This window comes from Diplotaxodon limnothrissa, linkage group LG22, assembly GCF_057381915.1.
Source record: "Diplotaxodon limnothrissa isolate DT_005_m linkage group LG22, D_limnothrissa_male_GT1.1, whole genome shotgun sequence".
NCBI lineage: Eukaryota > Metazoa > Chordata > Actinopteri > Cichliformes > Cichlidae > Diplotaxodon > Diplotaxodon limnothrissa.
In genome coordinates this window covers 7,154,021-7,181,040 of record NC_140616.1, presented here as the reverse complement: position 1 = coordinate 7,181,040, position 27,020 = coordinate 7,154,021, and positions in this window count along the sequence as shown.

Sequence of the window (27,020 nt, the reverse complement as noted above, 5' to 3'; positions counted from 1 at the left end):
AGCCAGATGTCATACTGACATTCATGGAATTAGACCATGAATATGCAGATGATATAATTGTAAAGCTTTTCAAGGAGCATGCCATCACTGTATTGGAAAGTGAACATTTCATGACAAGCTTCTTTCTCTGTGCGGGTCATGCTGTATGGATCGCAGGCAGAAAATACTTGGTTACTGTTATGTAAGACCCTAAAAGTAGATTCTGTTCATCTGGACGTAGCATTTTCAGTTTCAATTTATTTAACATCTAATCGAGTCATTTTAAAAACCCTTGACCGGTCGAGGCAGATGGCCGTTCCTCACTGAGCCTGGTTCTGCCGGAGTTTTCTCCCTGTTAAAAGGAAGTTTTTACTCCCCACCGTCGCCTAGTGCTTGCTCAGAGGGAATTGTCAAATTATTGGGGTTTTGTTTTGTGCCATCTAATACACAACTTATTGTATTGGGCACTCTAAATGTATTTTTAATCAATAAAAAGATCCAAAAAAGATTATATTGTGAATTCTGCGTGTTTTCATTGTCACACAAATGTATACATTTTCAGCTTAGACTGAACGTGTTTGTTTGTCATTCCTTTCAAATCAAAGATTTTAGTAGCAACTATTGTATTAAAACATTGCACAGGCGTTTTACTCTGATTACACAAACCTTATGTAGGAGTAGGTCACAGATAAGAGGTACTAATTTGTAAATTTGACCTCTGACCTCACAGAGATCAAATGTGACAGGATATTTGTGCTGTAATTTTCAGACTGTAAGGATTATTTGTATGTAAACTATAATTTCATATTAAGAATCCACATCAACACATTCTCACTCTCAAAGTGTAAAATGTTACACTATAGGTGACAAATCGTCAGTATGTTACGCTTTTGGCCACCCAACATGTCCCTGTGTTACTTGTTCGGAAAAATGAGGAAACATGAGAACCATTTCGAATCAATCTACACGTGTATGTTTATTTTACTGTAATTGCTTTGGAAAACACTATCTAACACGATTAGGTTATGATACGGGTTAGGATTAAGGTTAGGGTTATGGCTGGAATACACAGCTGGAACGTGTATTACACCGGGAGCGTCATTCTATTGGATGTCATCCACAATCCGGCGCGTATCAAATAGATGCGGAAGGTTACCTTTCACGTGTCTATGGGACACCTCGGAGCGCGACTAATGGTCGGTATGTTACACGTCGGGAATGAGAACGGGCTGTCCACATATATTGGTATGTCATCTACTAAATTTTGCCAATACAAACAATGGCAGTAATGAATTAATTCATCAATATAATAATTAATATATATAAATATAAAAACACATTTACAAAAAAAAATTATTCACTGTCTACTTTAGCAGAAGGTTTCTAGCTGAAGATAGTTTAACCAGCTGTTTTGCCAACACCTTCATTTTTATCATTTAGCATCATTTTAGAATATAATACATTACTGTAGATCAGGGGTCCCCAATCCCAGTCCGCGAGGGCCGGTGTCCCTGCAGGTTTTAGATCTCACCCTGGGTCAACACACCTGAATCACATGATTAGTTTGTTACCAGGCCTCTGGAGAACTTCAAGACGTGTTGAGAAGGTAATTTATCCATTTAAATCAGCTGTGGTGGATCAAGGACACATCTAAAACCTGCAGGAAACCAGCCCTCGCGGACTGGGATTGGGGACCCCTGCTGTAGCTCAAACAGCATATGAAGCATTTAAATTCAGACCAACCTTATAACCGTATAACACCGATGGGGAACAATGTGTTCTGCAGAATACTCTTGATACTTTAAGAGCAATTTGCCAATAATACAGATTCATGTGTAGTAAGGTGGTTTCATTGCTACTTTTATTAAAGGAGTGCTTCTAAAAATTGAGGTGGTCATCTCCGCTTGCATTTCTGTAAAAGCCACAGCATGCCACCTTGGATGAGAATATGCATTCTTAACATTTTGCTGTCACAGTTTAGCTGTTTTCATTTCCACTGACACATCAGCTCCTAAGACCACAATACTACTACCAAAGTACTACAAGGATCCGGAAAAAAGGACAGAGGGGGGATATAAAATATACCAAATGTTTCTTGAATTGTTAGCACAAGTGTATATGTGTATGTATCTAGTCGAGTTTATATGCAGTAGTGCTCACTTGTTTTCTTTCATTTTATTACTTAACTGTATTTCATGTAAGTCATTGATATTAAATATTGATTTTACAGAGGGGTGGTAAGAGTTTGGTTTGAGATTTTCCTGTTAATATTTGGATATTTTTCTTGCATTAACAATTTTTTGATTAGAAAAGCAGAATAAAATGTGCAAATTAGCTTCATTTATAGTTTGTTATACTCCTTCCCTCTAATACAAATATTTCATTTCTAACTCTGAGTGTAAGTGCATAATTTAATAATAAGTGTTTCTGCTCACAAATGTCCACGAGCACAGACATGCACGCAAAAACTGCGTGACTCCTCGCTGGCTGTAACTCACCGCGCGTGTTCACCTGGAACGTCCTCTAAGAAGACGTGTGACCATTCTGATAGCCGTCTGTGTCTGCAGGTGAATGAGTGAAGCTACATAAACAGTTAAATTAGCATAGCTTACCAGCCGTAAACCCGACAACAACACAGTGGGTGAGGGTCGGAGGGGGGGTCGCTTGACATTCTAACTTTAAAGGAAGGATTTTAACAGTATTAGTGTAACACACTTAGAGACAGTGTGCGCACCGCGGATGACGTCAGTGCGCACACTGTGTCTGAGGAGGATGTGCGGAAGTGCTTCAGGAAGGTGAACGCACGCAAAGCTACTGGTCCGGACGGGATTCCCGGCCGCGTCCTCAAGTCATGCGCGGCTCAGCTGGCTGGAGTGTTCACGCACATCTTCAACCTTTCCCTCTCTCTATCTGTAGTCCCAGCCTGCTTCAAAATGGCCACCATCGTCCCTGTACCCAAATCCTCCACCATCTCCTCATTGAACGACTGGCGACCTGTAGCCCTGACCCCCATCGTAAGCAAATGCTTCGAGAAGCTGGTCAGGGACTTCATCTGCTCTGCACTACCCGACTCACTGGACCCTCTACAGTTTGCATACCGCCACAACAGGTCCACTGATGATGCCATAGCCCTGACACTACACACTGCCCTGTCACACCTGGAGAAGAGAGACACGTATGTGAGGATGCTGTTTGTAGATTACAGCTCAGCATTCAATACCATCGTTCCCTCGAAGCTGGACAGGAAACTGCAGGATCTAGGACTGAGCAGCTCCCTCTGCAGCTGGATCCTTAGCTTCCTGTCTGACAGACGCCAGGTGGTCAGACTGGGCAGCATCACCTCATCCCCCATCACACTGAACACTGGTGCTCCACAGGGGTGTGTACTGAGCCCTCTCCTGTACTCACTCTACACCTACGACTGCACAGCCACTAACAGCTCCAACATCATTGTGAAGTTTGTGGACGACACTACAGTGGTGGGTCTTATCACCAACGGTGATGAGACGGCTTACAGGGAGGAGGTCAGCGCCCTGACCCACTGGTGTCAAGACAACCATCTCACCCTCAACGTCGCAAAGACAAAGGAGTTGATAGTGGACTTCCGGAGGTGCAGAGAAGTACACACCCCCATCACCATCAACGGCGCTGCTGTGGAGAGAGTGAGCAGCTTCCGGTTCCTTGGAGTACATCTGGCTGAGGATCTTACGTGGTCAGTACACACAAACAAAACAGTGAAGAAGGCGCAGCAGCGCCTCTTCTTTCTCAGGAGACTGAAAAGATTCGGCATGAGCCCCCGCATCCTCAGGACCTTCTATCACTGTGCCATTGAGAGCATCCTCACTGGATGCATCACCACCTGGTATGGCAACAGCACCGCCTACAACTGCAAAGCTCTCCAGCGAGTAGTGCGGTGCTCTGAACGGATAATTGGAGGTGAGCTTCCCTCCCTCCAAGACATCTACAGGAAGCGCTGCCTGAGGAAAGCGGGGAGGATCATCAAGGACTCCAGTCACCCCAGCCATAAACTGTTCAGACTGCTTCCATCAGGAAGGAGGTTCTGCAGCATCCGGTCCCGTACCAGCAGACTGAGAGACAGCTTTTTCCATCAGGCCATCAGACTGCTGAACACGTCATAGACACCTCAGCTTCACTACTGGAACTTCAACATTATGCACTCCACACTGTATATAAATGCCACTTGTTTTGCACATATTCAACTCTGTATATTTTATATATTTTATTATTATTATTATTATTATTATTATTATTATTATTATTATTATTTTTTTACTATTTAATTTGTAAAAATGTGTATACACACACACACACACACACACACACACACACACACACGTAGGAAAATATTTAGTATACACATCCAGAAATGCATACACTATTATATATTGTACATATATTTATTAGTGTCAGGTTGGCCATTCTTGTATTTTGCTCGTTTGTGTTGTTGTGTTTGCACATCTCTGTTGCTTGTGGGGCTCGCACACAAGAATTTCACTCGCATGTGCTGTGCCAGTGTGCCTGCACATGTGATGTGACAATAAAAGTGATTTGATTTGATGATCATTTCCATATTTGAAGATCACCTCTTCCCTAAAAAAAAGAAATCTACTGCCAAGGTTCTTCTCGTGGTGCGTTAGAGCCGAGGATGATGAAGACGCAGAAGCTAAAGCAATTTCTGAAACACGTTTAGAAAAATTTAAAAGTAATATATTTCCAATACTGGAGAAAAAAATCATCATCTGGCATTAGTGTCAGCGCACTCATTCACTGTAAAAAATCAAACTTGCTTACAGTCATTTCTTTCACAATTCAACAATAAAAGCTGAGTTGCCCCATAAACTCAAATACATTAAGGGTTTCAACTAATCCTTTAACGTTTTGGAGCAAAAGTTGGTCTCACATGAACTTTATTGCTGGCAAAATGAATGAATTCAAGTTTTACATGAGTTGAAGCTGTTGGCGCCTTTCTGTGCCTGAGCACGCATGCGCATGTCATATTTTTGGATACTACGGGGTCTACGATGCACTTTTGCAAGGACTGAAAGCCACCTGGCCGTCTGCCTTAATGCGAACACGAGGCTTTTTACGCCAGGAGCTGGATGCAGCTAAGGTGTTCATCTCAACTTTCTGAAGGCAAGTACTGTTTCTTTTAATGTGCATTTATATGTGTTTACTACCTCATTTAAGATCCCCCCTAGACTGTTTTACTCAATCGTGCTGCTTGAATGCCCTCGTGAGCAACTTTAATGTTTTCCATCATGAAATAGTGCTTTAAAGTTTTCGTATAAAAATCGCCATGTCACAAAATAATGTAAATCCGACAAGCATCCCTTCCAAACAGGCGCGTTCATGTCTGACAAGCCTCCACGACACCCCCTACGTGTATTTCATGTAGGGGGTGTTCGCCATACCACCGAACGAAAGAAACCCGACAAAATAAGCTAGCTCGCTCATGGCAAACCCCCCACCGCTTTTTAAAATAAATAAATAATTTCGGGGGCCCCCGCTGCCATGTTGTTTAATTTGTTCAAATCATATTTAGCCAAAAAAATGTGGTTTAGTTTCTGTGTGAACGGGGTGGTGGAGTCCTCCACCGAGAACACTCACGTTAACTTTATCGAGTGGGGGGAAAAAAGTTAGCTTGTTTATATTATGCTAACATAGCTGTGTCGCTAGCGGTCACGTAGCACATCATTATATACCAGCTAGCCCAACTTCAGTAACCCTACAAACGTCACTGCTGTTTAGTTTCCTGTCTTCATTTATGTTGGAAGTGATAACAGCTGTAGGGTTTAATTTGTTTCCAAAACCCCGCAGTCAGGACATGCTATATTGTATTTAGATAGAAGCTAGCGAGCTAACTCCCTGCTAACTTCTAACTCCGTTAAATGTCATAAATTTCGTTTTCATGGGTGCCTGGATGCTAAACTCAATTGTTACACCTGGTAGAACAGAACGCTGATCATTTTATTAAAGATGAAAGACTTTAGACAGTTTTTCAACTCTCAGTAATGCCATAGTGATCGTTTGACATGTGAACCTGCAGCGGAGTTTAGGTCCAGACACGGCTAGTGACGTCAGACTGAACAACCGGATTGAACGAGGAGGACCCAGAATCCAGCCCTGTGTGAAGCTGAAGAGGCTGAAAATTACAGGTTATCTGTGGAAGCCTGCATCAAGAAGGTGGTGACACTTGTCATTAAAAATGCCAGTTCACCTTCCTCTACGGAAAAAGTTGATGCCATCACCCAACGGCTGTTCATAAAACTCTGGCCTAGACTTAAAAAGATCAAAGTTGATAATGTGATATGGTTTATAGCTCCTTAATACAGAAATGGAAAGAGCCAGATGTCATACATATTCATGGTATTAGACCATGAATATGCAGATGATGTAATTGTAAAGGTTTTCAAGGAGCATGCCATCACTGTATTGGAAAGTGAACATTTCATCACAAGCTTCTTTCTCTGTGTGGGTCATGCTGTATGGATCGCAGGCAGAAAATACTTGGTTACTGTTGTGTAAGTCCCTAAAAGTAGATTTTGTTTATCTGGACGCAGGATTTTCAGTTTCAATTTATTTAAGTAATTATAATAAAGGTCAATCAAATGGACCAATATGGCAAGGCCATGATGATCCACTTGGTAAAATAAATCCGTTTGGCATCTTTCTTGGCCTTAAGACAACAATTCTGATGGCTAAAGATCCAAACGGGACACAAGAAAAAAACAAAAACAAAACACGTGTTGTCTGACGACACAATCAAAGATCTGCACATCAATGAAAAAAAATCTCGAAAGGGCCACCTAAACATAATATATAATGTTCTGACTGAGAGACGTTTTGAAAAAATTTAAACGTACAGCTCTGCTATCACTTCCAACATAAATGAAGACAGAAAACTAAACAGCAGTGACTTTTTTTTTTTTTGGGTTACTGAGGTTGGACTAGCTGGTACATAATGATGTACTACGAGATCACTAGCGATACAGCTATGTTAGCATAACATAAACACAGTGAAGCTGGAGGATGAAAGCTAACCTTTTTCCATTCGATAAAATTTATGTGAGGGTTCCCAAAGGTTAGGGACGAATTCAATCGCATGGCAGGATGCTGTTGCAGATTAAACAGCGCCTCTTCACAGCTCTGTGGGCACAAAATAGAAGTACTACAAGGACATAGGGAAAAGGGACAAAGAGGGGAGGGATATAAAATATTCCAAATGTTTCTTGAATTGTTAGCACAGTGTATATGTGTATGTATCTATCCATCGATTCACTTACGCCAGGGGTGGGCAAATCCAGGCCCCGAGGGCCGGTGTCCTGCAGGTTTTAGATCTCGCCTTGGGTCAACACACCTGAATCGCATGATTAGTTCGTTACCAGGCCTCTGGAGAACTTCAGGACATTTTCAGGAGCTAATTTAGCCATTTATATCAGCTGTGTTGGTTCAAGGACACATCTAAAACCTGCAGGGACACCGGCCCTCGAGGCCTGGAGTTGCCCACCCCTAACTTCCGCTTTTCCTTTTCAGGGTCGCAGGGGGTGCTGGAGCCTATGGCAGCTATCTCAGGGCGAGAGGCAGGGTACGCCCTGGACAGGTCGCTAGTCTGTCACAGGGCTAAACATTCGTACTCACATTCACTCATACCTATGGGCAATTTAGATTTTTCCAAAAACAATGGGCAATTAAGATTTTTCACGTGCCTCCAAAGAGGCAAAGGTGTCGCCATCTGACATGATTCAGCAGCGCCTCTTCACAGCTCTGTGGTCACAAGTTGAGCAAAAGCCTCTCAAAATCACACACAGGGGGATTAAAAAAAACTTGAAAAGGTGATTTTTAAAGACATAACAAAGCGGCTGGACATTAGCCCTGATCTCGTGATCATTGCGCTAGCCGTAGGTCAGCCGTACCTAGAGGTGATCATTTCCATATTTGAAGATCACCACTTCCGTTAAAAACCTGCTGGCAAGGTTCTTCTCGTGGTGCGTTAGAGCCGAGGATGACGAGGACAAAGAAACTAAAGCCATGTCTGAAACACGTTTAGAAGAATTTAAAAGTAATATATTTCCAATAGTGGAGGAAAAAATCATCATCTGGCATTAGTGTCAGCGATTATGATGATGATGAAGAGGAACATGTGAGCGCACTCATTGATGCTGTGCTCACACGTGTTGAAAATAATTCGCACTACAGACCTTCTAAAAAACTCCACAGGTACCTGTTAAAACACGTGTTGTAATTATAATAAAGGTCAATCAAATGGACCAATATGGCAAGGCCATGATGATCCACTTGGTAAAATAAATCCGTTTGGCATCTTTCTTGGCCTTAAGACAACAATTCTTATGGCTAAAGATCCAAACGGGACACACAAAAAAACACATGTTGTCTGACAACAGTATCAAAGATCTGCATATACATGTATATAAACTGAAAGATCTCGACCGGGCCATTTACCAAGAGCTACGTCAGAAAACATTCTGTTAAGAAAAAACATTTACTGATGTTACTGAACGACGAGGACCCAGTGTTGAGAAAACTGACGGTCGATATCATTAAAAATCACCTGATCGACACTATGCAGAATCCAGCCCTGTGTGATGCTGAAGAGGCTGAAAATTACAGGTTATCTGTGGAAGCCTGTATCAAGAAGGTGGTGACACGTGTCAATAAAAATGCCAGTTCACCTTCCTCTACTGAAAAAGTTGATGCCATCACCCAACGGCTGTTCATAAAACTCTGGCCTAGACTTAAAAAGATCAAAGTTGATAATGTGATATTCATCAGTGATTGTCAGGGTCCCTGAGCAGTTATGAATTATATTATTATTATTATTATTATTGTATGTATATTTGGTGTTGCTGTCCTTCTCCCTGTTTGCGTGTGTGTATATGTGTTTCAGTGGGCGCCTTCAGGCCTGGTGGGTGTGGCCCTGCTGATGGTCTGGCCACACCCGAAGCCACACACCTGCTGCTGGTCAGGCCTCGTCGGGGGTGCTACTTAGGAGAGTCTTGGAGCTCCCACCGACGTGGGATCATTGCGTGAGTCTCCACGTTAGTCATCCATTTGAACTGAGTTAGTGTATGTATGCCCGCGGTTATGTGTCCTGACGGCTGCGTCTATTGTGTCCCCAGGAGAAGTGTGGAGCGCCAGACAGCAGCCAGCACGAGGAGTGCTGAGACACGGGAGCGGAGAGCACTGAGACACGGACTGGTCACGGAGAGACACGACACGGGAGTCAGGGGAAACCACGGGGATTTATTGTTGTTATTTCCACACACTGTAAATAAACGTACTGCTTGTACATAGAGCACCGCGCCTGGGTCCTCCTTCCCCAGACCCCCCACGGTTTGCCATGCCAAACCGTGACAGTGATATGGTTTACAGCTCTTTAATACAGAAATGGAACAGAAATTATTCACTGTCTACTTTAGCAGAAGGTTTTTAGCTGAAGATAGTTTAACCAGCTGTACCTATCCGCTGGAACGTTAAAGACAATACAATTACACTGCAAAGCAAGACACAAGTAGGCAAAGTTCTTCATGTTACTCGTGCACGGGAGAGACCGGACAGAGCGCCGTTCCTTCGTCTGACCCCAGTTGCTCTCGTCTGTCCTCCCGTACCACTGTCCTTTTATTGAGGTTACATGAATATGCATAGGTTCATTAACATACGACGTCTACATACAAACAGAGTACCTTGCCTGTGTGTGTGTGTGGTGTGTGTGTGTTGCTGATCAAAGGGTCAAACATCCTTGGTCAGGAAGAGGGTAGACTAGACCCCCCCCCCGGTGAGGAAGTCCAGCAGTTCATCTAAACAGAAAAGCACTTAGACTAGAACAGACGTAGCTACGTTAATCCTACCATAAAACAATTAAGACAAGATGCAACCTCTTCCCATACTCCCAGGATGTAGGTGTGGAATACACACCAAGCCTTTTGTAGCCTGCTAGAGATCACACCTCCTGTCACTACACAATTGATTATACACCTCTAAGAATATATGGTTAAATATTTCTAAGCATAAATGACAATCAACAATACAAACTCTAACACCTTCATTTTTATCATTTAGCATCATTTTAGAATATAATACATTACTGTAGATCAGGGGTCCCCAATCCCAGTCCGCGAGGGCCGGTGTCCCTGCAGGTTTCAGATCTCACCCTGGGTCAACACACCTGAATCACATGATTAGTTTGTTACCAGGCCTCTGGAGAACTTCAAGACGTGTTGAGAAGGTAATTTATCCATTTAAATCAGCTGTGGTGGATCAAGGACACATCTAAAACCTGCAGGAAACCAGCCCTCGCGGACTGGGATTGGGGACCCCTGCTGTAGCTCAAACAGCATATGAAGCATTTAAATTCAGACCAACCTTATAACCGTATAACACCGATGGGGAACAATGTGTTCTGCAGAATACTCTTGATACTTTAAGAGCAATTTGCCAATAATACAGATTCATGTGTAGTAAGGTGGTTTCATTGCTACTTTTATTAAAGGAGTGCTTCTAAAAATTGAGGTGGTCATCTCCGCTTGCATTTCTGTAAAAGCCACAGCATGCCACCTTGGATGAGAATATGCATTCTTAACATTTTGCTGTCACAGTTTAGCTGTTTTCATTTCCACTGACACATCAGCTCCTAAGACCACAATACTACTACCAAAGTACTACAAGGATCCGGAAAAAAGGACAGAGGGGGGATATAAAATATACCAAATGTTTCTTGAATTGTTAGCACAAGTGTATATGTGTATGTATCTAGTCGAGTTTATATGCAGTAGTGCTCACTTGTTTTCTTTCATTTTATTACTTAACTGTATTTCATGTAAGTCATTGATATTAAATATTGATTTTACAGAGGGGTGGTAAGAGTTTGGTTTGAGATTTTCCTGTTAATATTTGGATATTTTTCTTGCATTAACAATTTTTTGATTAGAAAAGCAGAATAAAATGTGCAAATTAGCTTCATTTATAGTTTGTTATACTCCTTCCCTCTAATACAAATATTTCATTTCTAACTCTGAGTGTAAGTGCATAATTTAATGATAAGTGTTTCTGCTCACAAATGTCCACGAGCACAGACATGCACGCAAAAACTGCGTGACTCCTCGCTGGCTGTAACTCACCGCGCGTGTTCACCTGGAACGTCCTCTAAGAAGACGTGTGACCATTCTGATAGCCGTCTGTGTCTGCAGGTGAATGAGTGAAGCTACATAAACAGTTAAATTAGCATAGCTTACCAGCCGTAAACCCGACAACAACACAGTGGGTGAGGGTCGGAGGGGGGGTCGCTTGACATTCTAACTTTAAAGGAAGGATTTTAACAGTATTTGCTGTGGGTTAAAGCAGTGGACCAGCAGGCTACATGTTTGAATCCAAACAAGTTTCACTCAATCCCAACAACTGAGGATCGCCATTGTATAGCGGTCGCTAGGGTAACGTCACGTCGCCGTCATATCGGATGTGGGCGGGGCTTAGCGCTAGAATCCCTTTGATCCTTTCATGTCTTGTGTGACATCACCTTGGTAAAAGTCTATAAATAGAACCATTTGCACAGGGTTAGTCACAAGGTAAGTTTAGTAAGAGGGAGTAAGAGGCATTAATGTCTGAGACACAAACTCAGCAACTTACACAAAATTCAGAATCAAGTCCAGATTGTAAAAAAGTTATATCATTTGAAAATATGAATTCTGCCATTGAAACAACCGATGCGATTCAAAGCTGCGCCACTGAAGACGACTCTGAATGTAGTGTCGTCCCTGGCGTAAACATTTTACGGAGCGACGAGGGGAAATCGAAGCACTGTGTGTGCTGCCCTCAGTCATGCAACCAGCAACAGAATCCGGGGGATCCAGAGTCAGTTGATCTCCAGGAACCTCCGGTGTCAGAAGAGCAGCTGCTCGTTAAAGAGCTAATAAATGCTGTTATTACACGTGCCTCCAAAGAGGCAAAGGTGTCGCCATCGGAAATGATTCAGCAGCGCCTCTTCACAGCTCTGTGGGCACAAGTTGAGCAAAAGCCTCTCAAAATCACACACAGGGGGATTAAAAAACTTGAAAAGGTGATTTTTAAAGACATAACAAAGCGGCTGGACATTAGCCCTGATCTCGTGATCATTGCGCTAGCCGTAGGTCAGCCGTACCTAGAGGTGATCATTTCCATATTTGAAGATCACCTCTTCCGTAAAAAAAGCCTACTGGCAAGGTTCTTCTCGTGGTGCGTTAGAGCCGAGGATGACGAGGACGAACAAACTAAAGCCATGTCTGAAACACGTTTAGAAGAATTTAAAAGTAATATATTTCGGATACTGGAGAAAAAATCATCATCTGGCATTAGTGTCAGCGATTATGATGATGATGAAGAAGAACATGTGAGCGCACTCATTGATGCTGTGCTCACACGAGCTGCAAATAAATCGCACTACAGACCTTCTAAAAAACTCCACAGGTATCTGTTAAAACACGTGTTGTCTGACAACAGGATCAAAGATCTGCATATACATGAAAAAAAACTGAAAGATCTGGACAGGGCCATTTACCAAGAGCTACGTCAGAAAACATTCTGTAAAGAAAAACATTTACTGATGTTACTGAACGACGAGGACCCAGTGTTGAGAAAACTGACGGTCGATATCATTAAAAATCACCTGATCGACACTATGCAGAATCCAGCCCTGTGTGATGCTGAAGAGGCTGAAAATTACAGGTTATCTGTGGAAGCCTGTATCAAGAAGGTGGTGACACGTGTCAATAAAAATGCCAGTTCACCTTCCTCTACTGAAAAAGTTGATGCCATCACCCAACGGCTGTTCATAAAACTCTGGCCTAGACTTAAAAAAATCAAAGTTGATAATGTGATGTTCATCAGTGATATGGTTTACAGCTCTTTAATACAGGAATGGAAAGAGCCAGATGTCATACTGACATTCATGGAATTAGACCATGAATATGCAGATGATATAATTGTAAAGCTTTTCAAGGAGCATGCCATCACTGTATTGGAAAGTGAACATTTCATGACAAGCTTCTTTCTCTGTGCGGGTCATGCTGTATGGATCGCAGGCAGAAAATACTTGGTTACTGTTATGTAAGACCCTAAAAGTAGATTCTGTTCATCTGGACGTAGCATTTTCAGTTTCAATTTATTTAACATCTAATCGAGTCATTTTAAAAACCCTTGACCGGTCGAGGCAGATGGCCGTTCCTCACTGAGCCTGGTTCTGCCGGAGTTTTCTCCCTGTTAAAAGGAAGTTTTTACTCCCCACCGTCGCCTAGTGCTTGCTCAGAGGGAATTGTCAAATTATTGGGGTTTTGTTTTGTGCCATCTAATACACAACTTATTGTATTGGGCACTCTAAATGTATTTTTAATCAATAAAAAGATCCAAAAAAGATTATATTGTGAATTCTGCGTGTTTTCATTGTCACACAAATGTATACATTTTCAGCTTAGACTGAACGTGTTTGTTTGTCATTCCTTTCAAATCAAAGATTTTAGTAGCAACTATTGTATTAAAACATTGCACAGGCGTTTTACTCTGATTACACAAACCTTATGTAGGAGTAGGTCACAGATAAGAGGTACTAATTTGTAAATTTGACCTCTGACCTCACAGAGATCAAATGTGACAGGATATTTGTGCTGTAATTTTCAGACTGTAAGGATTATTTGTATGTAAACTATAATTTCATATTAAGAATCCACATCAACACATTCTCACTCTCAAAGTGTAAAATGTTACACTATAGGTGACAAATCGTCAGTATGTTACGCTTTTGGCCACCCAACATGTCCCTGTGTTACTTGTTCGGAAAAATGAGGAAACATGAGAACCATTTCGAATCAATCTACACGTGTATGTTTATTTTACTGTAATTGCTTTGGAAAACACTATCTAACACGATTAGGTTATGATACGGGTTAGGATTAAGGTTAGGGTTATGGCTGGAATACACAGCTGGAACGTGTATTACACCGGGAGCGTCATTCTATTGGATGTCATCCACAATCCGGCGCGTATCAAATAGATGCGGAAGGTTACCTTTCACGTGTCTATGGGACACCTCGGAGCGCGACTAATGGTCGGTATGTTACACGTCGGGAATGAGAACGGGCTGTCCACATATATTGGTATGTCATCTACTAAATTTTGCCAATACAAACAATGGCAGTAATGAATTAATTCATCAATATAATAATTAATATATATAAATATAAAAACACATTTACAAAAAAAAATTATTCACTGTCTACTTTAGCAGAAGGTTTCTAGCTGAAGATAGTTTAACCAGCTGTTTTGCCAACACCTTCATTTTTATCATTTAGCATCATTTTAGAATATAATACATTACTGTAGATCAGGGGTCCCCAATCCCAGTCCGCGAGGGCCGGTGTCCCTGCAGGTTTTAGATCTCACCCTGGGTCAACACACCTGAATCACATGATTAGTTTGTTACCAGGCCTCTGGAGAACTTCAAGACGTGTTGAGAAGGTAATTTATCCATTTAAATCAGCTGTGGTGGATCAAGGACACATCTAAAACCTGCAGGAAACCAGCCCTCGCGGACTGGGATTGGGGACCCCTGCTGTAGCTCAAACAGCATATGAAGCATTTAAATTCAGACCAACCTTATAACCGTATAACACCGATGGGGAACAATGTGTTCTGCAGAATACTCTTGATACTTTAAGAGCAATTTGCCAATAATACAGATTCATGTGTAGTAAGGTGGTTTCATTGCTACTTTTATTAAAGGAGTGCTTCTAAAAATTGAGGTGGTCATCTCCGCTTGCATTTCTGTAAAAGCCACAGCATGCCACCTTGGATGAGAATATGCATTCTTAACATTTTGCTGTCACAGTTTAGCTGTTTTCATTTCCACTGACACATCAGCTCCTAAGACCACAATACTACTACCAAAGTACTACAAGGATCCGGAAAAAAGGACAGAGGGGGGATATAAAATATACCAAATGTTTCTTGAATTGTTAGCACAAGTGTATATGTGTATGTATCTAGTCGAGTTTATATGCAGTAGTGCTCACTTGTTTTCTTTCATTTTATTACTTAACTGTATTTCATGTAAGTCATTGATATTAAATATTGATTTTACAGAGGGGTGGTAAGAGTTTGGTTTGAGATTTTCCTGTTAATATTTGGATATTTTTCTTGCATTAACAATTTTTTGATTAGAAAAGCAGAATAAAATGTGCAAATTAGCTTCATTTATAGTTTGTTATACTCCTTCCCTCTAATACAAATATTTCATTTCTAACTCTGAGTGTAAGTGCATAATTTAATAATAAGTGTTTCTGCTCACAAATGTCCACGAGCACAGACATGCACGCAAAAACTGCGTGACTCCTCGCTGGCTGTAACTCACCGCGCGTGTTCACCTGGAACGTCCTCTAAGAAGACGTGTGACCATTCTGATAGCCGTCTGTGTCTGCAGGTGAATGAGTGAAGCTACATAAACAGTTAAATTAGCATAGCTTACCAGCCGTAAACCCGACAACAACACAGTGGGTGAGGGTCGGAGGGGGGGTCGCTTGACATTCTAACTTTAAAGGAAGGATTTTAACAGTATTTGCTGTGGGTTAAAGCAGTGGACCAGCAGGCTACATGTTTGAATCCAAACAAGTTTCACTCAATCCCAACAACTGAGGATCGCCATTGTATAGCGGTCGCTAGGGTAACGTCACGTCGCCGTCATATCGGATGTGGGCGGGGCTTAGCGCTAGAATCCCTTTGATCCTTTCATGTCTTGTGTGACATCACCTTGGTAAAAGTCTATAAATAGAACCATTTGCACAGGGTTAGTCACAAGGTAAGTTTAGTAAGAGGGAGTAAGAGGCATTAATGTCTGAGACACAAACTCAGCAACTTACACAAAATTCAGAATCAAGTCCAGATTGTAAAAAAGTTATATCATTTGAAAATATGAATTCTGCCATTGAAACAACCGATGCGATTCAAAGCTGCGCCACTGAAGACGACTCTGAATGTAGTGTCGTCCCTGGCGTAAACATTTTACGGAGCGACGAGGGGAAATCGAAGCACTGTGTGTGCTGCCCTCAGTCATGCAACCAGCAACAGAATCCGGGGGATCCAGAGTCAGTTGATCTCCAGGAACCTCCGGTGTCAGAAGAGCAGCTGCTCGTTAAAGAGCTAATAAATGCTGTTATTACACGTGCCTCCAAAGAGGCAAAGGTGTCGCCATCGGAAATGATTCAGCAGCGCCTCTTCACAGCTCTGTGGGCACAAGTTGAGCAAAAGCCTCTCAAAATCACACACAGGGGGATTAAAAAACTTGAAAAGGTGATTTTTAAAGACATAACAAAGCGGCTGGACATTAGCCCTGATCTCGTGATCATTGCGCTAGCCGTAGGTCAGCCGTACCTAGAGGTGATCATTTCCATATTTGAAGATCACCTCTTCCGTAAAAAAAGCCTACTGGCAAGGTTCTTCTCGTGGTGCGTTAGAGCCGAGGATGACGAGGACGAACAAACTAAAGCCATGTCTGAAACACGTTTAGAAGAATTTAAAAGTAATATATTTCGGATACTGGAGAAAAAATCATCATCTGGCATTAGTGTCAGCGATTATGATGATGATGAAGAAGAACATGTGAGCGCACTCATTGATGCTGTGCTCACACGAGCTGCAAATAAATCGCACTACAGACCTTCTAAAAAACTCCACAGGTATCTGTTAAAACACGTGTTGTCTGACAACAGGATCAAAGATCTGCATATACATGAAAAAAAACTGAAAGATCTGGACAGGGCCATTTACCAAGAGCTACGTCAGAAAACATTCTGTAAAGAAAAACATTTACTGATGTTACTGAACGACGAGGACCCAGTGTTGAGAAAACTGACGGTCGATATCATTAAAAATCACCTGATCGACACTATGCAGAATCCAGCCCTGTGTGATGCTGAAGAGGCTGAAAATTACAGGTTATCTGTGGAAGCCTGTATCAAGAAGGTGGTGACACGTGTCAATAAAAATGCCAGTTCACCTTCCTCTACTGAAAAAGTTGATGCCATCACCCAACGGCTGTTCATAAAACTCTGGCCTAGACTTAAAAAAATCAAAGTTGATAATGTGATGTTCATCAGTGATATGGTTTACAGCTCTTTAATACAGGAATGGAAAGAGCCAGATGTCATACTGACATTCATGGAATTAGACCATGAATATGCAGATGATATAATTGTAAAGCTTTTCAAGGAGCATGCCATCACTGTATTGGAAAGTGAACATTTCATGACAAGCTTCTTTCTCTGTGCGGGTCATGCTGTATGGATCGCAGGCAGAAAATACTTGGTTACTGTTATGTAAGACCCTAAAAGTAGATTCTGTTCATCTGGACGTAGCATTTTCAGTTTCAATTTATTTAACATCTAATTGAGTCATTTTAAAAACCCTTGACCGGTCGAGGCAGATGGCCGTTCCTCACTGAGCCTGGTTCTGCCGGAGTTTTCTCCCTGTTAAAAGGAAGTTTTTACTCCCCACCGTCGCCTAGTGCTTGCTCAGAGGGAATTGTCAAATTATTGGGGTTTTGTTTTGTGCCATCTAATACACAACTTATTGTATTGGGCACTCTAAATGTATTTTTAATCAATAAAAAGATCCAAAAAAGATTATATTGTGAATTCTGCGTGTTTTCATTGTCACACAAATGTATACATTTTCAGCTTAGACTGAACGTGTTTGTTTGTCATTCCTTTCAAATCAAAGATTTTAGTAGCAACTATTGTATTAAAACATTGCACAGGCGTTTTACTCTGATTACACAAACCTTATGTAGGAGTAGGTCACAGACGTGTGACCATTCTGATAGCCGTCTGTGTCTGCAGGTGAATGAGTGAAGCTACATAAACAGTTAAATTAGCATAGCTTACCAGCCGTAAACCCGACAACAACACAGTGGGTGAGGGTCGGAGGGGGGGTCGCTTGACATTCTAACTTTAAAGGAAGGATTTTAACAGTATTAGTGTAACACACTTAGAGACAGTGTGCGCACCGCGGATGACGTCAGTGCGCACACTGTGTCTGAGGAGGATGTGCGGAAGTGCTTCAGGAAGGTGAACGCACGCAAAGCTACTGGTCCGGACGGGATTCCCGGCCGCGTCCTCAAGTCATGCGCGGCTCAGCTGGCTGGAGTGTTCACGCACATCTTCAACCTTTCCCTCTCTCTGTCTGTAGTCCCAGCCTGCTTCAAAATGGCCACCATCGTCCCTGTACCCAAATCCTCCACCATCTCCTCATTGAACGACTGGCGACCTGTAGCCCTGACCCCCATCGTAAGCAAATGCTTCGAGAAGCTGGTCAGGGACTTCATCTGCTCTGCACTACCCGACTCACTGGACCCTCTACAGTTTGCATACCGCCACAACAGGTCCACTGATGATGCCATAGCCCTGACACTACACACTGCCCTGTCACACCTGGAGAAGAGAGACACGTATGTGAGGATGCTGTTTGTAGATTACAGCTCAGCATTCAATACCATCGTTCCCTCGAAGCTGGACAGGAAACTGCAGGATCTAGGACTGAGCAGCTCCCTCTGCAGCTGGATCCTTAGCTTCCTGTCTGACAGACGCCAGGTGGTCAGACTGGGCAGCATCACCTCATCCCCCATCACACTGAACACTGGTGCTCCACAGGGGTGTGTACTGAGCCCTCTCCTGTACTCACTCTACACCTACGACTGCACAGCCACTAACAGCTCCAACATCATTGTGAAGTTTGTGGACGACACTACAGTGGTGGGTCTTATCACCAACGGTGATGAGACGGCTTACAGGGAGGAGGTCAGCGCCCTGACCCACTGGTGTCAAGACAACCATCTCACCCTCAACGTCGCAAAGACAAAGGAGTTGATAGTGGACTTCCGGAGGTGCAGAGAAGTACACACCCCCATCACCATCAACGGCGCTGCTGTGGAGAGAGTGAGCAGCTTCCGGTTCCTTGGAGTACATCTGGCTGAGGATCTTACGTGGTCAGTACACACAAACAAAACAGTGAAGAAGGCGCAGCAGCGCCTCTTCTTTCTCAGGAGACTGAAAAGATTCGGCATGAGCCCCCGCATCCTCAGGACCTTCTATCACTGTGCCATTGAGAGCATCCTCACTGGATGCATCACCACCTGGTATGGCAACAGCACCGCCTACAACTGCAAAGCTCTCCAGCGAGTAGTGCGGTGCTCTGAACGGATAATTGGAGGTGAGCTTCCCTCCCTCCAAGACATCTACAGGAAGCGCTGCCTGAGGAAAGCGGGGAGGATCATCAAGGACTCCAGTCACCCCAGCCATAAACTGTTCAGACTGCTTCCATCAGGAAGGAGGTTCTGCAGCATCCGGTCCCGTACCAGCAGACTGAGAGACAGCTTTTTCCATCAGGCCATCAGACTGCTGAACACGTCATAGACACCTCAGCTTCACTACTGGAACTTCAACATTATGCACTCCACACTGTATATAAATGCCACTTGTTTTGCACATATTCAACTCTGTATATTTTATATATTTTATTATTATTATTATTATTATTATTATTATTATTATTATTTTTTTTTTACTATTTAATTTGTAAAAATGTGTATACACACACACACACACACACACACACACACACACACACACACACACGTAGGAAAATATTTAGTATACACATCCAGAAATGCATACACTATTATATATTGTACATATATTTATTAGTGTCAGGTTGGCCATTCTTGTATTTTGCTCGTTTGTGTTGTTGTGTTTGCACATCTCTGTTGCTTGTGGGGCTCGCACACAAGAATTTCACTCGCATGTGCTGTGCCAGTGTGCCTGCACATGTGATGTGACAATAAAAGTGATTTGATTTGATGATCATTTCCATATTTGAAGATCACCTCTTCCCTAAAAAAAAGAAATCTACTGCCAAGGTTCTTCTCGTGGTGCGTTAGAGCCGAGGATGATGAAGACGCAGAAGCTAAAGCAATTTCTGAAACACGTTTAGAAAAATTTAAAAGTAATATATTTCCAATACTGGAGAAAAAAATCATCATCTGGCATTAGTGTCAGCGCACTCATTCACTGTAAAAAATCAAACTTGCTTACAGTCATTTCTTTCACAATTCAACAATAAAAGCTGAGTTGCCCCATAAACTCAAATACATTAAGGGTTTCAACTAATCCTTTAACGTTTTGGAGCAAAAGTTGGTCTCACATGAACTTTATTGCTGGCAAAATGAATGAATTCAAGTTTTACATGAGTTGAAGCTGTTGGCGCCTTTCTGTGCCTGAGCACGCATGCGCATGTCATATTTTTGGATACTACGGGGTCTACGATGCACTTTTGCAAGGACTGAAAGCCACCTGGCCGTCTGCCTTAATGCGAACACGAGGCTTTTTACGCCAGGAGCTGGATGCAGCTAAGGTGTTCATCTCAACTTTCTGAAGGCAAGTACTGTTTCTTTTAATGTGCATTTATATGTGTTTACTACCTCATTTAAGATCCCCCCTAGACTGTTTTACTCAATCGTGCTGCTTGAATGCCCTCGTGAGCAACTTTAATGTTTTCCATCATGAAATAGTGCTTTAAAGTTTTCGTATAAAAATCGCCATGTCACAAAATAATGTAAATCCGACAAGCATCCCTTCCAAACAGGCGCGTTCATGTCTGACAAGCCTCCACGACACCCCCTACGTGTATTTCATGTAGGGGGTGTTCGCCATACCACCGAACGAAAGAAACCCGACAAAATAAGCTAGCTCGCTCATGGCAAACCCCCCACCGCTTTTTAAAATAAATAAATAATTTCGGGGGCCCCCGCTGCCATGTTGTTTAATTTGTTCAAATCATATTTAGCCAAAAAAATGTGGTTTAGTTTCTGTGTGAACGGGGTGGTGGAGTCCTCCACCGAGAACACTCACGTTAACTTTATCGAGTGGGGGAAAAAAAGTTAGCTTGTTTATATTATGCTAACATAGCTGTGTCGCTAGCGGTCACGTAGCACATCATTATATACCAGCTAGCCCAACTTCAGTAACCCTACAAACGTCACTGCTGTTTAGTTTCCTGTCTTCATTTATGCTGGAAGTGATAACAGCTGTAGGGTTTAATTTGTTTCCAAAACCCCGCAGTCAGGACATGCTATATTGTATTTAGATAGAAGCTAGCGAGCTAACTCCCTGCTAACTTCTAACTCCGTTAAATGTCATAAATTTCGTTTTCATGGGTGCCTGGATGCTAAACTCAATTGTTACACCTGGTAGAACAGAACGCTGATCATTTTATTAAAGATGAAAGACTTTAGACAGTTTTTCAACTCTCAGTAATGCCATAGTGATCGTTTGACATGTGAACCTGCAGCGGAGTTTAGGTCCAGACACGGCTAGTGACGTCAGACTGAACAACCGGATTGAACGAGGAGGACCCAGAATCCAGCCCTGTGTGAAGCTGAAGAGGCTGAAAATTACAGGTTATCTGTGGAAGCCTGCATCAAGAAGGTGGTGACACTTGTCATTAAAAATGCCAGTTCACCTTCCTCTACGGAAAAAGTTGATGCCATCACCCAACGGCTGTTCATAAAACTCTGGCCTAGACTTAAAAAGATCAAAGTTGATAATGTGATATGGTTTATAGCTCCTTAATACAGAAATGGAAAGAGCCAGATGTCATACATATTCATGGTATTAGACCATGAATATGCAGATGATATAATTGTAAAGGTTTTCAAGGAGCATGCCATCACTGTATTGGAAAGTGAACATTTCATCACAAGCTTCTTTCTCTGTGTGGGTCATGCTGTATGGATCGCAGGCAGAAAATACTTGGTTACTGTTGTGTAAGTCCCTAAAAGTAGATTTTGTTTATCTGGACGCAGGATTTTCAGTTTCAATTTATTTAAGTAATTATAATAAAGGTCAATCAAATGGACCAATATGGCAAGGCCATGATGATCCACTTGGTAAAATAAATCCGTTTGGCATCTTTCTTGGCCTTAAGACAACAATTCTGATGGCTAAAGATCCAAACGGGACACAAGAAAAAAACAAAAACAAAACACGTGTTGTCTGACAACAGTATCAAAGATTTGCATATACATAAAAAAAACCTGAAAGATCTGGACCGGGCCATTTACAAAGAGCTACGTCAGAAAACATTCTGTAAAGAAAAACATTTACTGATGTTACTGAACAACGAGGACCCAGTGTTGAGAAAACTGACGGTCGATATCATTAAAAATCACCTGATCGACACTATGCAGAATCCAGCCCTGTGTGATGCTGAAGAGGCTGAAAATTACAGGTTATCTGTGGAAGCCTGTATCAAGAAGGTGGTGACACGTGTCAATAAAAATGCCAGTTCACCTTCCTCTACTGAAAAAGTTGATGCCATCACCCAACGGCTGTTCATAAAACTCTGGCCTAGACTTAAAAAGATCAAAGTTGATAATGTGATGTTCATCGGTGATTGTCAGGGTCCCTGAGCAGTTATGAATTATATTATTATTATTATTATTATTATTATTGTATGTATATTTGGTGTTGCTGTCCTTCTCCCTGTTTGCGTGTGTGTATATGTGTTTCAGTGGGCGCCTTCAGGCCTGGTGGGTGTGGCCCTGCTGATGGTCTGGCCACACCCGAAGCCACACACCTGCTGCTGGTCAGGCCTCGTCGGGGGTGCTACTTAGGAGAGTCTTGGAGCTCCCACCGACGTGGGATCATTGCGTGAGTCTCCACGTTAGTCATCCATTTGAACTGAGTTAGTGTATGTATGCCCGCGGTTATGTGTCCTGACGGCTGCGTCTATTGTGTCCCCAGGAGAAGTGTGGAGCGCCAGACAGCAGCCAGCACGAGGAGTGCTGAGACACGGGAGCGGAGAGCACTGAGACACGGACTGGTCACGGAGAGACACGACACGGGAGTCAGGGGAAACCACGGGGATTTATTGTTGTTATTTCCACACACTGTAAATAAACGTACTGCTTGTACATAGAGCACCGTGCCTGGGTCCTCCTTCCCCACACCCCCCACGGTTTGCCATGCCAAACCGTGACAGTGATATGGTTTACAGCTCTTTAATACAGAAATGGAACAGAAATTATTCACTGTCTACTTTAGCAGAAGGTTTTTAGCTGAAGATAGTTTAACCAGCTGTTTTGCCAACACCTTCATTTTTATCATTTAGCATCATTTTAGAATATAATACATTACTGTAGATCAGGGGTCCCCAATCCCAGTCCGCGAGGGCCGGTGTCCCTGCAGGTTTCAGATCTCACCCTGGGTCAACACACCTGAATCACATGATTAGTTTGTTACCAGGCCTCTGGAGAACTTCAAGACTTGTTGAGAAGGTAATTTATCCATTTAAATCAGCTGTGGTGGATCAAGGACACATCTAAAACCTGCAGGAAACCAGCCCTCGCGGACTGGGATTGGGGACCCCTGCTGTAGCTCAAACAGCATATGAAGCATTTAAATTCAGACCAACCTTATAACCGTATAACACCGATGGGGAACAATGTGTTCTGCAGAATACTCTTGATACTTTAAGAGCAATTTGCCAATAATACAGATTCATGTGTAGTAAGGTGGTTTCATTGCTACTTTTATTAAAGGAGTGCTTCTAAAAATTGAGGTGGTCATCTCCGCTTGCATTTCTGTAAAAGCCACAGCATGCCACCTTGGGTAAGAATATGCATTCTTAACATTTTGCTGTCACAGTTTAGCTGTTTTCATTTCCACTGACACATCAGCTCCTAAGACCACAATACTACTACCAAAGTACTACAAGGATCCGGAAAAAAGGACAGAGGGGGGATATAAAATATACCAAATGTTTCTTGAATTGTTAGCACAAGTGTATATGTGTATGTATCTAGTCGAGTTTATATGCAGTAGTGCTCACTTGTTTTCTTTCATTTTATTACTTAACTGTATTTCATGTAAGTCATTGATATTAAATATTGATTTTACAGAGGGGTGGTAAGAGTTTGGTTTGAGATTTTCCTGTTAATATTTGGATATTTTTCTTGCATTAACAATTTTTTGATTAGAAAAGCAGAATAAAATGTGCAAATTAGCTTCATTTATAGTTTGTTATACTCCTTCCCTCTAATACAAATATTTCATTTCTAACTCTGAGTGTAAGTGCATAATTTAATGATAAGTGTTTCTGCTCACAAATGTCCACGAGCACAGACATGCACGCAAAAACTGCGTGACTCCTCGCTGGCTGTAACTCACCGCGCGTGTTCACCTGGAACGTCCTCTAAGAAGACGTGTGACCATTCTGATAGCCGTCTGTGTCTGCAGGTGAATGAGTGAAGCTACATAAACAGTTAAATTAGCATAGCTTACCAGCCGTAAACCCGACAACAACACAGTGGGTGAGGGTCGGAGGGGGGGTCGCTTGACATTCTAACTTTAAAGGAAGGATTTTAACAGTATTTGCTGTGGGTTAAAGCAGTGGACCAGCAGGCTACATGTTTGAATCCAAACAAGTTTCACTCAATCCCAACAACTGAGGATCGCCATTGTATAGCGGTCGCTAGGGTAACGTCACGTCGCCGTCATATCGGATGTGGGCGGGGCTTAGCGCTAGAATCCCTTTGATCCTTTCATGTCTTGTGTGACATCACCTTGGTAAAAGTCTATAAATAGAACCATTTGCACAGGGTTAGTCACAAGGTAAGTTTAGTAAGAGGGAGTAAGAGGCATTAATGTCTGAGACACAAACTCAGCAACTTACACAAAATTCAGAATCAAGTCCAGATTGTAAAAAAGTTATATCATTTGAAAATATGAATTCTGCCATTGAAACAACCGATGCGATTCAAAGCTGCGCCACTGAAGACGACTCTGAATGTAGTGTCGTCCCTGGCGTAAACATTTTACGGAGCGACGAGGGGAAATCGAAGCACTGTGTGTGCTGCCCTCAGTCATGCAACCAGCAACAGAATCCGGGGGATCCAGAGTCAGTTGATCTCCAGGAACCTCCGGTGTCAGAAGAGCAGCTGCTCGTTAAAGAGCTAATAAATGCTGTTATTACACGTGCCTCCAAAGAGGCAAAGGTGTCGCCATCGGAAATGATTCAGCAGCGCCTCTTCACAGCTCTGTGGGCACAAGTTGAGCAAAAACCTCTCAAAATCACACACAGGGGGATTAAAAAACTTGAAAAGGTGATTTTTAAAGACATAACAAAGCGGCTGGACATTAGCCCTGATCTCGTGATCATTGCGCTAGCCGTAGGTCAGCCGTACCTAGAGGTGATCATTTCCATATTTGAAGATCACCTCTTCCGTAAAAAAAGCCTACTGGCAAGGTTCTTCTCGTGGTGCGTTAGAGCCGAGGATGACGAGGACGAACAAACTAAAGCCATGTCTGAAACACGTTTAGAAGAATTTAAAAGTAATATATTTCGGATACTGGAGAAAAAATCATCATCTGGCATTAGTGTCAGCGATTATGATGATGATGAAGAAGAACATGTGAGCGCACTCATTGATGCTGTGCTCACACGAGCTGCAAATAAATCGCACTACAGACCTTCTAAAAAACTCCACAGGTATCTGTTAAAACACGTGTTGTCTGACAACAGGATCAAAGATCTGCATATACATGAAAAAAAACTGAAAGATCTGGACAGGGCCATTTACCAAGAGCTACGTCAGAAAACATTCTGTAAAGAAAAACATTTACTGATGTTACTGAACGACGAGGACCCAGTGTTGAGAAAACTGACGGTCGATATCATTAAAAATCACCTGATCGACACTATGCAGAATCCAGCCCTGTGTGATGCTGAAGAGGCTGAAAATTACAGGTTATCTGTGGAAGCCTGTATCAAGAAGGTGGTGACACGTGTCAATAAAAATGCCAGTTCACCTTCCTCTACTGAAAAAGTTGATGCCATCACCCAACGGCTGTTCATAAAACTCTGGCCTAGACTTAAAAAAATCAAAGTTGATAATGTGATGTTCATCAGTGATATGGTTTACAGCTCTTTAATACAGGAATGGAAAGAGCCAGATGTCATACTGACATTCATGGAATTAGACCATGAATATGCAGATGATATAATTGTAAAGCTTTTCAAGGAGCATGCCATCACTGTATTGGAAAGTGAACATTTCATGACAAGCTTCTTTCTCTGTGCGGGTCATGCTGTATGGATCGCAGGCAGAAAATACTTGGTTACTGTTATGTAAGACCCTAAAAGTAGATTCTGTTCATCTGGACGTAGCATTTTCAGTTTCAATTTATTTAACATCTAATCGAGTCATTTTAAAAACCCTTGACCGGTCGAGGCAGATGGCCGTTCCTCACTGAGCCTGGTTCTGCCGGAGTTTTCTCCCTGTTAAAAGGAAGTTTTTACTCCCCACCGTCGCCTAGTGCTTGCTCAGAGGGAATTGTCAAATTATTGGGGTTTTGTTTTGTGCCATCTAATACACAACTTATCGTATTGGGCACTCTAAATGTATTTTTAATCAATAAAAAGATCCAAAAAAGATTATATTGTGAATTCTGCGTGTTTTCATTGTCACACAAATGTATACATTTTCAGCTTAGACTGAACGTGTTTGTTTGTCATTCCTTTCAAATCAAAGATTTTAGTAGCAACTATTGTATTAAAACATTGCACAGGCGTTTTACTCTGATTACACAAACCTTATGTAGGAGTAGGTCACAGATAAGAGGTACTAATTTGTAAATTTGACCTCTGACCTCACAGAGATCAAATGTGACAGGATATTTGTGCTGTAATTTTCAGACTGTAAGGATTATTTGTATGTAAACTATAATTTCATATTAAGAATCCACATCAACACATTCTCACTCTCAAAGTGTAAAATGTTACACTATAGGTGACAAATCGTCAGTATGTTACGCTTTTGGCCACCCAACATGTCCCTGTGTTACTTGTTCAGAAAAATGAGGAAACATGAGAACCATTTCGAATCAATCTACACGTGTATGTTTATTTTACTGTAATTGCTTTGGAAAACA